Source organism: Delphinapterus leucas, chromosome 4 (assembly GCF_059928025.1).
Source record: "Delphinapterus leucas isolate spDelLeu-1000000601 "Yukka" chromosome 4, BTC_Dleu_Yukka2, whole genome shotgun sequence".
Taxonomy (NCBI): Eukaryota; Metazoa; Chordata; class Mammalia; order Artiodactyla; family Monodontidae; genus Delphinapterus; species Delphinapterus leucas.
Genome location: NC_143132.1, coordinates 29,331,010 through 29,341,783, shown reverse-complemented (window position 1 = coordinate 29,341,783; position 10,774 = coordinate 29,331,010).

The following is a 10,774-nucleotide window of genomic DNA, read 5'->3' as shown; positions in this document are numbered from 1 at the left end:
GATGTCAAAGGAAGGTTGAGAAAATCATTCCAGTCCCAAGAACAAATAGGGCAAACTGAAAACTACTTCCAGAGAATAGGACTCCTTATCTTGAGTTCCAACCATTGGCACTTCCCTGGGGTTCTGTAAGTACCATTAAAGACAGAGTTTGGCTATTAATCCCACTAATCCTGTGTGGAGGTTTTTTTTTTTTTTTTTTGGTCTGAATTACCAAATCCAGTAAAGCATAATAAGTAGTCAACTAAATATTAAGCAAGATCAAACTTCACTCTGAGAGTCTTAACTCAAGAAATTTTAGACATTGAGCTTCTAGTAAAAGGTCCAGAGTCAAGGGCACTCAGTATATCTTAGGACTGATCAATAAATCTCCTTGACCCTTTGCTCTTCTCTCACTGTGATCTTTGTCAAAAATATCTCATCATGACCTCTGTGAATCATACCTGAGTTCATATTCCATCTCTGAGCTTACTCCTGAATACTGATCTCTTGTTCACAAGCGCCTATAATGTGTCTTAACTGCAGATACTTGACATACTTGATTGTTTTGAAGACCAGCAGGAGAAAAGCCAAGGTTACAGCTCTGCTCCAAGAAATAAGGAGTCCTCTCAACATTCCCTCTCAGGCAGGGAACCCACCTGAGTTTTATCAAAGGACAATGAACAATGTGACAATGAACAGCTTTCTTTCAAAATATATTTTTAATCACACAAGTGTCTATAAAGGTATTTGGCTGAGATCTGATCATTGAGACTAAAACATATTATTCTGGCCCACAGAATTTTATAGATGGGTAGTAAATCCAGTTGCCAGTACCATTAAACAAAACAAAAACAACAAACACGTCAATATGGTTCCTTTAAGCCTTCTAATTTTCATTATTTCTTGTGTTACACAAAATAAGATTAACTACTATGAAATGTGGCTGAGTGAATTACCCTATTGGAAGATATCTTTTTTTGATATTGTTCATTGACAGATCATTTATTATCAGAGATGCCATATTTTGGCAAATTATGTGGAGAAATAATATCTTCCTAATTATTACTCAATAACTTAAATGAGTTACAAAGTAAAGTTATATAAAGACTATGCTGAATACTGGTTTGGTCTATTGCAAGCGAAATGTTTAAAGATGAGTTGATCTGAACAGCTGACACCTGAATTCTTTTTAGGTGTGAGAAGTCTGTGTTTAGGAAAACACCTTGAGAAGCCACTAGAGGGCAATAGTTAGCAGGAAGTTGGGAAAATAAAATGTGTCAGAACTGTGTTAATGTAAAATAAAATATAAAATACAAAATAAAATGTGTCAGAATAGGATGATGTGGGAGAGAGCTGATTAAAATGCTGTGAGACCGGACCCTTTGTTGGTGGAGAGCACCATGAGATAATGTTTAATGTTCAATTTCAAATTCTTACTTTGCAGTCTAGGTCAACCTAGGTCATCTGTCCAGAACATCAGTAAAGTCAGATATGCCAGATAAGGCCTTCAGTAAAGTGTGTGTGTGTGTGTGTGTGTGTGTGTGTGTGTGTGTGTGTGTAGAAAATAAGGAAAACTCTGAGTTCACTGTTTGAGTTAACAAGTCATGGAGAAGTGGCAATAAATTATTTGTTCTAATTTAGTTAAAGTAGGAGTTTGAAAGTAAAGATGACACTGACCAAGACTATGCTGGGTATTCCCAGAAGTCTTAGGGAGCCCCTTGAATATTTCATAAGATGTGGATTTGGGATTTGAATCAATCTTACAATCTTAAGTAGCAGGATAAGTTTAGTTATCACAGAAGATTTTAGATTAACATGCATACACACACAGAGACGTGTACACACACCACAGTTATTAAGAAAAAGATTAGCACAGGGCTTTTAAGGGTTATTGGTTCATGGTGGCAGATAAAACAGTCTCAGCAGCCAAGTAGACGCTCCTTATTACTAGAAATTTATTTCTATATCTATCATGTTTATCTCTATCTCTAAATGTATCTGTATCTATCTACCAAAAAATCGGGGAGATATATGTATATGAGATGTATCATATATATATCAGGGGTTGGTAAACTATGAACCACAGGCCACATTCAGCTTGCTGCTTATTTGTTAAATAAACTTTTATTGTAATAATACAGCCACACCATTGTCTATGGTTGCTTTCACACTACAATGGCAGAGTTACGTAGCTGTGTCAGAGCCCTTAGGGACCTCAGGATTTGTGGTTCTGCTAGTTTAGTGGTCTTGGTTCCCAAGGGAGGAATTCTTCCACCAGGAGACCCAGTAATATGGTTCCATTAAACTAGGAAGTTTAGCCTACCACGTGGCCACTTGAAGCGCCTCATCCCAGCGAATCAGTAGGCAAAGAAGGAGGTGAATGTCCTGCCTGGGCAATTAATTCCGAAGAGCTAGTGGAAATGGATTGCTACTACACAGGGGCATAAAGGGAAGTATATTTGGAATTCAAACTTTGCTCTGGTATCTTAGTGTTCCCAAATTGGTTGCTATTTAAAGTGTCCAGAAGATGGTGCTCAAGCAACATATATAGTTGTCTTGGGGGGCTCCTATTTGTTGATGACTTGCTCCCGACCAGCCATCCTTGGCCAGAGAAAGGTAAAGGCTGAATCTGCAATTGTTAATGCTAGAGCTGGACAACCCCCTGCTTCTATATAGGAGCTGAATGTAATTGCTTATTTTACTTTTGGTGTAGAAAGAATAAAGGTCAAACCAATACCTTACATCTTTTATAGACCTCTACTGATACAATTTTTATAGAATCATAAAATAGTCTTGAAATTAAATCAGAAAGTGTTATATGGGCAAAAGGGCAATACTTTATAGTCATATGTCATACTTTTAATTGAAAAGTCATATTTGAAAGCTGTGCTCTATTTTTAATCCATTCAATATGCTCACTGTTTTGTTCTCTGATTAGCCTTTAATCCTGAACAAGAACACTTATTAAGCCTTGTTTGATCTTTTCTAGGAATCCCTCATCAGCTGAAATAAATAGTCAAAATATTGTAAAGGATTTCAGCTAAAATTTACAAATCTATAGATAATCAAAAGCAATTGCTAAGCAAAGTTGAAGAAAGATAGACTATATAAAGGATTTAACTGTTCTGGGCAAAATGGTTGAAAGCACAGTCTCTGGAGAACAACCCAGGTTCAAACACTCACTCTGTATAATTTGGAGCAAGGTTCTTAGATTTTTCTGTGCCTCAGTTTCCTCAATTATAAAATGAGGATCATATAATTTCTTCCTCATAAGTTTACTCTGAGATAACATGAAAACAAAGAAAGCACTTAGAACATGCCTGCCATGTAGGAAGCACTAAGTGAATGCTAATAATATTAATTATCATTACTATTATTTAACAAATTTAAATTTTGTGAACAGATGTCTAAAATATTAAAATTGTACTGTATAACTTGGGCCATTCATTTAAGGTAAGTTTGTCCTTTTTCTTATTTAAATATTTCATGCAAATCTACTTTATAAAATGCCATGTTATCTTCCATTTAAATAGCATGACACTGAGGGCATATATAATTAAATTGAAGCGGATTTCAGATAAATCAGGATTTAATTCATTAGTCAGAATTAATTTCCTCATGCTTTTTTATGAATGCCACATTCTGGTTCAATATACCAATATTTATACTCTTGATAATTAAAATATGATTGCAAATTTTATACTTAACTGGAATAGTTTAGAATGCATATTCTGTATATTTCAAAAAAGGTACCTGATTTAATTCTGTAGATACAATCACACATGGGTTTTGTTCTAGTGAAAACATTTATTAAAACCGACTGATTTTAATAGGAGCACTGGAGGGCCCCTCTCTCCCCAACGGTCTCATTTACAGAGACTGCTGCACCTGTTTACATTGAGCAACTATCCACAAAGCCTTAACAATTTGTTTATATTGAAAAGATATCGGTACTCCTGAAGTTAATGAATGCATTTAACAAAACCCCACCCCATACGCTTATTTTGAAACTCAAGAAAATAATTCTAAAATTTTCTGGTAAAAATAAATTTTCAAAACCATGAAATAGTGCTTTGAAACAAATGGAACAATAAAAAACGTGAGTTTAGCAAGCAAAGTATAGCCTGCTAAAGAATGAAACATATTTGGATGCAATAATCACTAAAGTATTATTGCATTGGCATGAAAATATATCAGTGAAAAAGAATAGAAGTTCATAAACATACAATTGTATATGACAATTTAAATATAAGGAAGTACATATCACTAAATATTGGCAAAGGGATAATATTTAATAAGCAATGTTATGAAAAATTAACAATTTAGAAAAAAAAGTTACACAAATTTTAACATGTTCAGAAATAAATTCCAGTCAGGTTAAAGGGTTAAATAAAAAAAAAAAAAATTCAAGTCTTAAGAAAACCAATCCTTTCAAAAATCCTGCAAGATTTTTAAAACTATTTGCATAGTATGACTGGGAAAGCTTATCTCAAAGAGGTTAAGTAACTTACCCAAGGTCACTGTGCTAATTAGTGAAAGAGTAAGTAATCAAATGTGAGTATATTTGAATACAAAATCTATAATTTTCCATTACAATTCTATATTAAGTGCTTAGAATAGTGCCTGGCATGTTTTGAACTAGACAAATTTATCATTGTTAGTGGGGTTTACACCATTACAATCATTATTATCCATAGAACTAGAGGAAAGTTGCAGAATTGATGAAATAAATAAATCAATTTAGAAATAAATATGACCTGGAAACAATGTTAGTAGTATACTTTTACATAATGTTGCCAAAATTACCAAGAGCCAATAAAAATTTTAAACCTCCTGAACTAATGATTCTTGGTAATTTGTTTCAAGGAAGTAATTAAAAGAAGTGGATAAAAGCACTTTCTGCACAAAGAGGTTTATGACTAGGTCCTCTGTGACAGTAAAAATTTGAAAATAATCTAAAATTTGAAGAATCGACATTACTTCATTAATTAAATTTGCTGCATTAGCACAATAGACTCGTAGGTTGATTTTTTTAAGTGATAATTATGTAGATAATGTAGTAAAACGAAATCATTGTAGCAAAAGGAAGAACATAAATGTAATCCTGGTAAAATGCACTTAACTAAAATAACGGTGCTTACACAGAAAATCACACATAGAGTGACCATCATGGGGATATGGAGTTTTGGTGATATTTTTTCTTCGCTTTTTTAAAAAATATTTTTTATGTTCAATTCATAAAATTGGGAGATAATACATTTAGGTAATTTGCTTAATATATTCATAATATAATTATTATTTCCAAATATACATAAGTATATTGACATTTAAATTCAAATTAATGTGAGATTTAATTAGATTGTTTCAGCTCATTAAAAAGGGATAAATTTAACATATTAAGTGATGTATTTTCACTTTCTCCTCCATTTTTTACAAATTTGAATAAAAATAAAATTTTCTCATTAATCCTTAAATTAATTCCCAACTAATCACTGGAGGGGGGGAGAAACCGTGTCTATATTTTAGTAGGAATTTTCTATGATTAAGGATAATCACTTCCATAGTCTGAAGAATCTAAAGCTTTTCTGATTTCTCTCTGTTCATTAATACGCCATTTTTACAGCCTAATTAATAAAACTTTCTTCTATAGCTCACCCTTGTCCCATAAATTCATCTTGTTAATGTTAATGGGAAGATAATGATTACATTCTTGTGTCATAACCACCACCTTTTCTTTAACAGATAAAGATTGATAGTGATTCTAAATAGGAGAATGTTGGCCCAGGAGGGGATAGGGAAAGAGGCAGAAATTGTACACAACCTGTTGTGACTTCTTTTTCAAGCTTTTAAATACACACGATTTTTCTTTTTTTTGGAGTATAATTGTTTTACAATGTTGTGTTAGTTTCTGCTGTACAATGAAGTGAATCGGCTATATGTATACATATATCCCCTCCCTCTTGGACCTCCCTCCCACGGCCCCCATCTCACCCATCTAGGTCATCACAGAGCACCGAGCTGAGCTCCCTGTGCTATACAGCAGGTTCCCACTAGCTATCTATTTTACACATGGTAGTGTATTTATGTCAAACCTAATCTCCCTATTCACCATCTCCCAACCGGTTGCCCATGTCCACAACTCCGTTCTCTACATCTGCGTTTCTATTGTTTCTACTTCTAGGTACTTAAACGATATTAACCTTATTTTGAAATGATACTTTTTAAACAAACAAAACCAACAAACAAAAAAACTACCAATGAAACTATGAAACAATGTTCTCTTATCTATTAGATGTGTTATTTTATACTTCTTTAGAGAGCTTCTTTAGACTTTAGACAGTGGTTTTATTGTATCGCTATCGTGCCTACATAAAAAAGATAAATAGAAGCAAACCAAGTCAATTGATATATTTCTAAAACATCTTCACACTCAGATCCAACTTTAATAAATCTTTCTTCGGATCAGGGTTGTTTGGTCCTCTGTGTCCGCACTATATCGTCCACTGTGCCATCAAGAACCATAGTGAGGTGGATATTCTGAAAAGTGCCCCACAGTTGTCCCAGCTTTTCTCCAAACTGTTGACATCTGTTTTGCAAGTTTTCATGTCAAGGTTTCCTTGAATATTACCAAATACCACATTCCTTATTCCTCTTTCTACTCAGGTGTTTGCTGAAAGACCCTTTTTCAGGGAGTCTTTTGCTGATCACCATACAACAACATTGTATGCAACAACATCATCCATATTCCTTTTCCTCTTCCCCTCATTCTTCTTCCCAGTAGCATTTGTTCCTATCTGACATCAAAACATTTCCTCTTTTATCTATTTATTGTCTTCCCCCAGACACACTAGACTGTAAGTGTTATGAGACAGGATTTTACTTCCCCACCCTTTTTTTACCCAGCACGTAGCACAGTACCTATCCCATAATAGATAATCAATGAATAACTGATGAATGACTCAATGACTATTCACCTAAACTATGGAAAATTCAGAAAAGTATTCCTAATTCACAGGCATCGCCCTGCCTTTGAAAGACAGGGTTTACACAGTGAGAAAATGTATTTCTCCTCGAACCCTCCTCTATGGTAACAACCCCACCCCTTGTGACACCATCCTCCCTAGCTGTGTTAATATGAATGTATGTATAAACCACCACAGCTCTTGAGTTTTGAGTGCACTGTTTCCCTTCCTTCTGACTACCTTGATGGTAAAACTGCTTCTGGTCAACTCTTGGCTTATCAGCCATATGACTCTTTACAAGTTATTTGTTTTCTCAAAAATGCATGGGTTTGGTTTTGTAGACTTCATTAGATATTGAATGTAAATATCTTAGTATATACTTGACATGTAATAAATGCACTATACATATTAGCTATTATTAAGTTTTTAAAGTCCTCCCGGGCTCGGTTCTAGCATCCTACACGAGTTTGAGCAAAAATATTCAAATCTATTTGAAATGCGTTATGTACAGAATGTCCGGAAAGAATCCCATACAGATATGTGGGAGAAGGCTCAATAAATGTTCATTTAAGTACAGTAAATGTGGACTTTATCCCATATTTACCTCCTTACAAATCAAATAATGCTTCAGATGATGATGGGGAAGGAAGGTGGAGAAATAAAGAATACAGTCCTGCTGCAGGTATAGCAACACCTAGTCATGGGAAGATTATATTTTTCAAGTAATTTACATCTTACAATGTATGAAAAAACAAACACAAAGAAGAATTCAGGCTTCCGTCCGTAGTATTCCTTTACCTGAAATAGTTTACCTCCAGCTATTTTTATGGCTCCCTACAGTGTATTTATCATGTCATAACCTGTGAGCCTTCACCAAACTAGTCTGGAAGGAGGTGCCTGTCTTGGTTCATTATTCTCTGATATTGCATCCTGTTCATTTTCTTCATTGCACTGTACATTTTGTAGTTATTTATTTATTTATTTTTGGTGTACTTGTTTCTTCTTGGTCTCTCCCACTAGTGCATAATTTGATGAGGACAGGAATGATTCATTACATTTCTAGCACCTTCCAGAATGCCTAGCACACAGAGGTACTAAATTAATGCTTGTGAAATATATTAGTTAAGTAAAGAACAGCATTCAGCAAAATGCAGTGGAGATCCAAAGAAATTTTTTGGAAAATATTTGGAAATTCCTTTTTTTGCCAAGTCATGTGGATACAACTTTAGGATCGTAACAAAAATAATCACAAATAAACTGTGTTACTCTTTGTTAGTGTAAAAATGAGCAGACTTTGCATCTTCTCTCTTATGTTTGCAAATCAGTAGCTTCTTGGGGCAAAATGAAAGGGTATCAGATGGGTAAAGTGGAAAAAGGAAACAAAAAGAATCCTGGATTCAAGGAAATCGGATGTTTTTCCTCAGTTTTCCTTATGACTGTAATGTTGGGAAAGTCATCAAACTTTCTCCTGGCTTGGTCACCTCCTCTGTGATGTGGTGGATTTGGAATATATCCTGAGAACCCTGTTATCTTTGCTTTTAATTTTTAGCATTTATGAAAACATGTAATGGGTTTATTATCTTTAAATAATTAATAAATATTTTTACACTTAAAATTTTAATTTCTAACATAGATATCAGTAGAGCTGCTCCACACACACAAAAGTTACTTGGGTAGTCAATAATTTTCAAGAATGTAAAGAAGTCCTGAGTCCAGAAATTGAGAACCCTTGATCTAAGAAAAATGTAATATCAGTCCTGAAGAGAGTCCTTACAGCGCTAACCATGAGGAAAAACAGTTGGAGTTAGCCTACATATTGTTCACTAAGTGACTAGCTAAGTAATAAACATCATAATAATTTATGCAGTATTTTCCAGGTGCCCTTGCTGTTCTAAATGCTTTACTTATTACATGAATAAATCACACAGTGCTTACAACAAACCTATGAGGAAGGCAGTACTATTCCATTTTATAAATGGGAAAGTGAGCCCTGAGGTGTTAATGATTTGCTGGTAAATGGTGGTGCCAGACTTGCATCTGCAGTCTTACCTTGGAGCCTGTGTGCTCAATCACATTCTGAGTTCCTGGAAATTGCAGTATTTGCATAGAACAAAACATCACGCAGCAGTCAGGAACAATGTGTGAGTAGCCTCACATGGGTAGATGCTCTACAAATAACGTTAAGTGAAAAAATATGCGGGGAGGGAGGGAGGTGTATTGCAATAACTTTGTAGGAAAATACCATTTGTATATATATTTGAAACAGGTGAAACAGCACCATAGAATTTTTAAATATAAAGAAGTGTCTCAATAAATGTGTAGAAGTTGAATTGAAAAGATAGTTATGTGTTACTCCAGATAAGTTGACTTATGGTGGGGAAAATGGATAGGAAGGTGGGGAAATATAAATAAAACAAAATAAAATAAAAATGGTCCTTAACAAAACGATGATAGTATGCCAAGAACCGAAGAGTTGTGAATTCAATTTTAATACCAAGGTTAACAAGAACAAAGAAAATAACGTCTATTCCATCCCTCACTTCCCATGAAGATATAACCTGCAATCACCTTGAGGAAAAGAATTGTCCCCTTTCTGCCACGGTGACAACCATATGCCCAGGTAACAATAGGGAACAGCCAGCTCTTTCTTTCAGCTTTACTTTTAATCAGTCTCAGGGATTCTGACCCTGATCTATGAGGCTCTCCTCAACAAGAAAGGGTGAGGTACAGTGCCTGCAGAACGTGTAAAGTAGAGCAGAATCCCTGGAAAGGTAAGAACCCTACTAAGAAATCTTTCCAGCGGCCTAAAAAATTGAATATTGTGACATAAAATACGTTCCACTCCTTACCTGTCTATGATTTTTGTGTTTTTTTTTTTTTGCTGCAAAAGGAAATATTTATTTCACAATTCAGCTAGCATGAGAATTCAGTGAATCAGAATGCTAATTTTGTGATAAGGTTTGTTTATGCCAGGGTCATTTTATTTAATATTTTCTGTTCCTTAGACAAATCTGAATACTTCACTGAGTTTTCCTTAACTAAGCACTGAAGCAATAAAAACTGTAATTTCTTTCTTAAATACAAACAAACACCCCAAAACTCATGCCCTCCTTTTCATTAGCATAGTCTTATCTTGCATCTCCTTTTGCGGAAGCTTGAGATTAAAATGTAATTTTGTGGGGCTGCCAGAGATGTTTCCCTCAATCCCTTTGGGTAGGGGCTCCAGCACTCCAGCTCCAACACACCTATAGGCCTTTCTAACTTCATCTATTCCGTTACCTTAGGGATTCCTCTTTCCCCACCAATCAAGGAGCTGGGTCTCTTTAAAGAGCTGAGTATTCATGAAAATCTGTCTGTTTCCAGTTGCTAGAGCCGCCCTTTCCTGAGGGGATTAATTCCAACAGGAGGAAGGTAGACATATGTTGAGTTTGGAGCCTGAGCTATTTCTAGGCCTTTTCTTCTTCCTGGCTTCCCCCTCTGGTTCAGGTTCAAGTTCCTTCTTTCCTTATAGCTGAAAAAAGCAGGAACTATCTCTATAACACCTTGCCTTTTCCATGAAGAATCCACAGAGTGAATAGTTTAAAAGTGCAGATGGAGAAAGGGCCCCTCAGGCTGAGGCTGCTGAGTAAAAGATGTCCCCAAATTGGTATGTGATTTTGTGAAAAGTTCTGGAAGACATGAAACAAAATTTCTAAGTCCTGAACTTCGACCTCAATTCTTCACAGACACATTTATTTTAAAGTGAAATCTACAACTTCCTCTTTGCATGGGGCCAGACAAATACCCTCTGAAGGGAGGAAGAAAGCCAAATAAATGTTCTAAATATTCCCCAG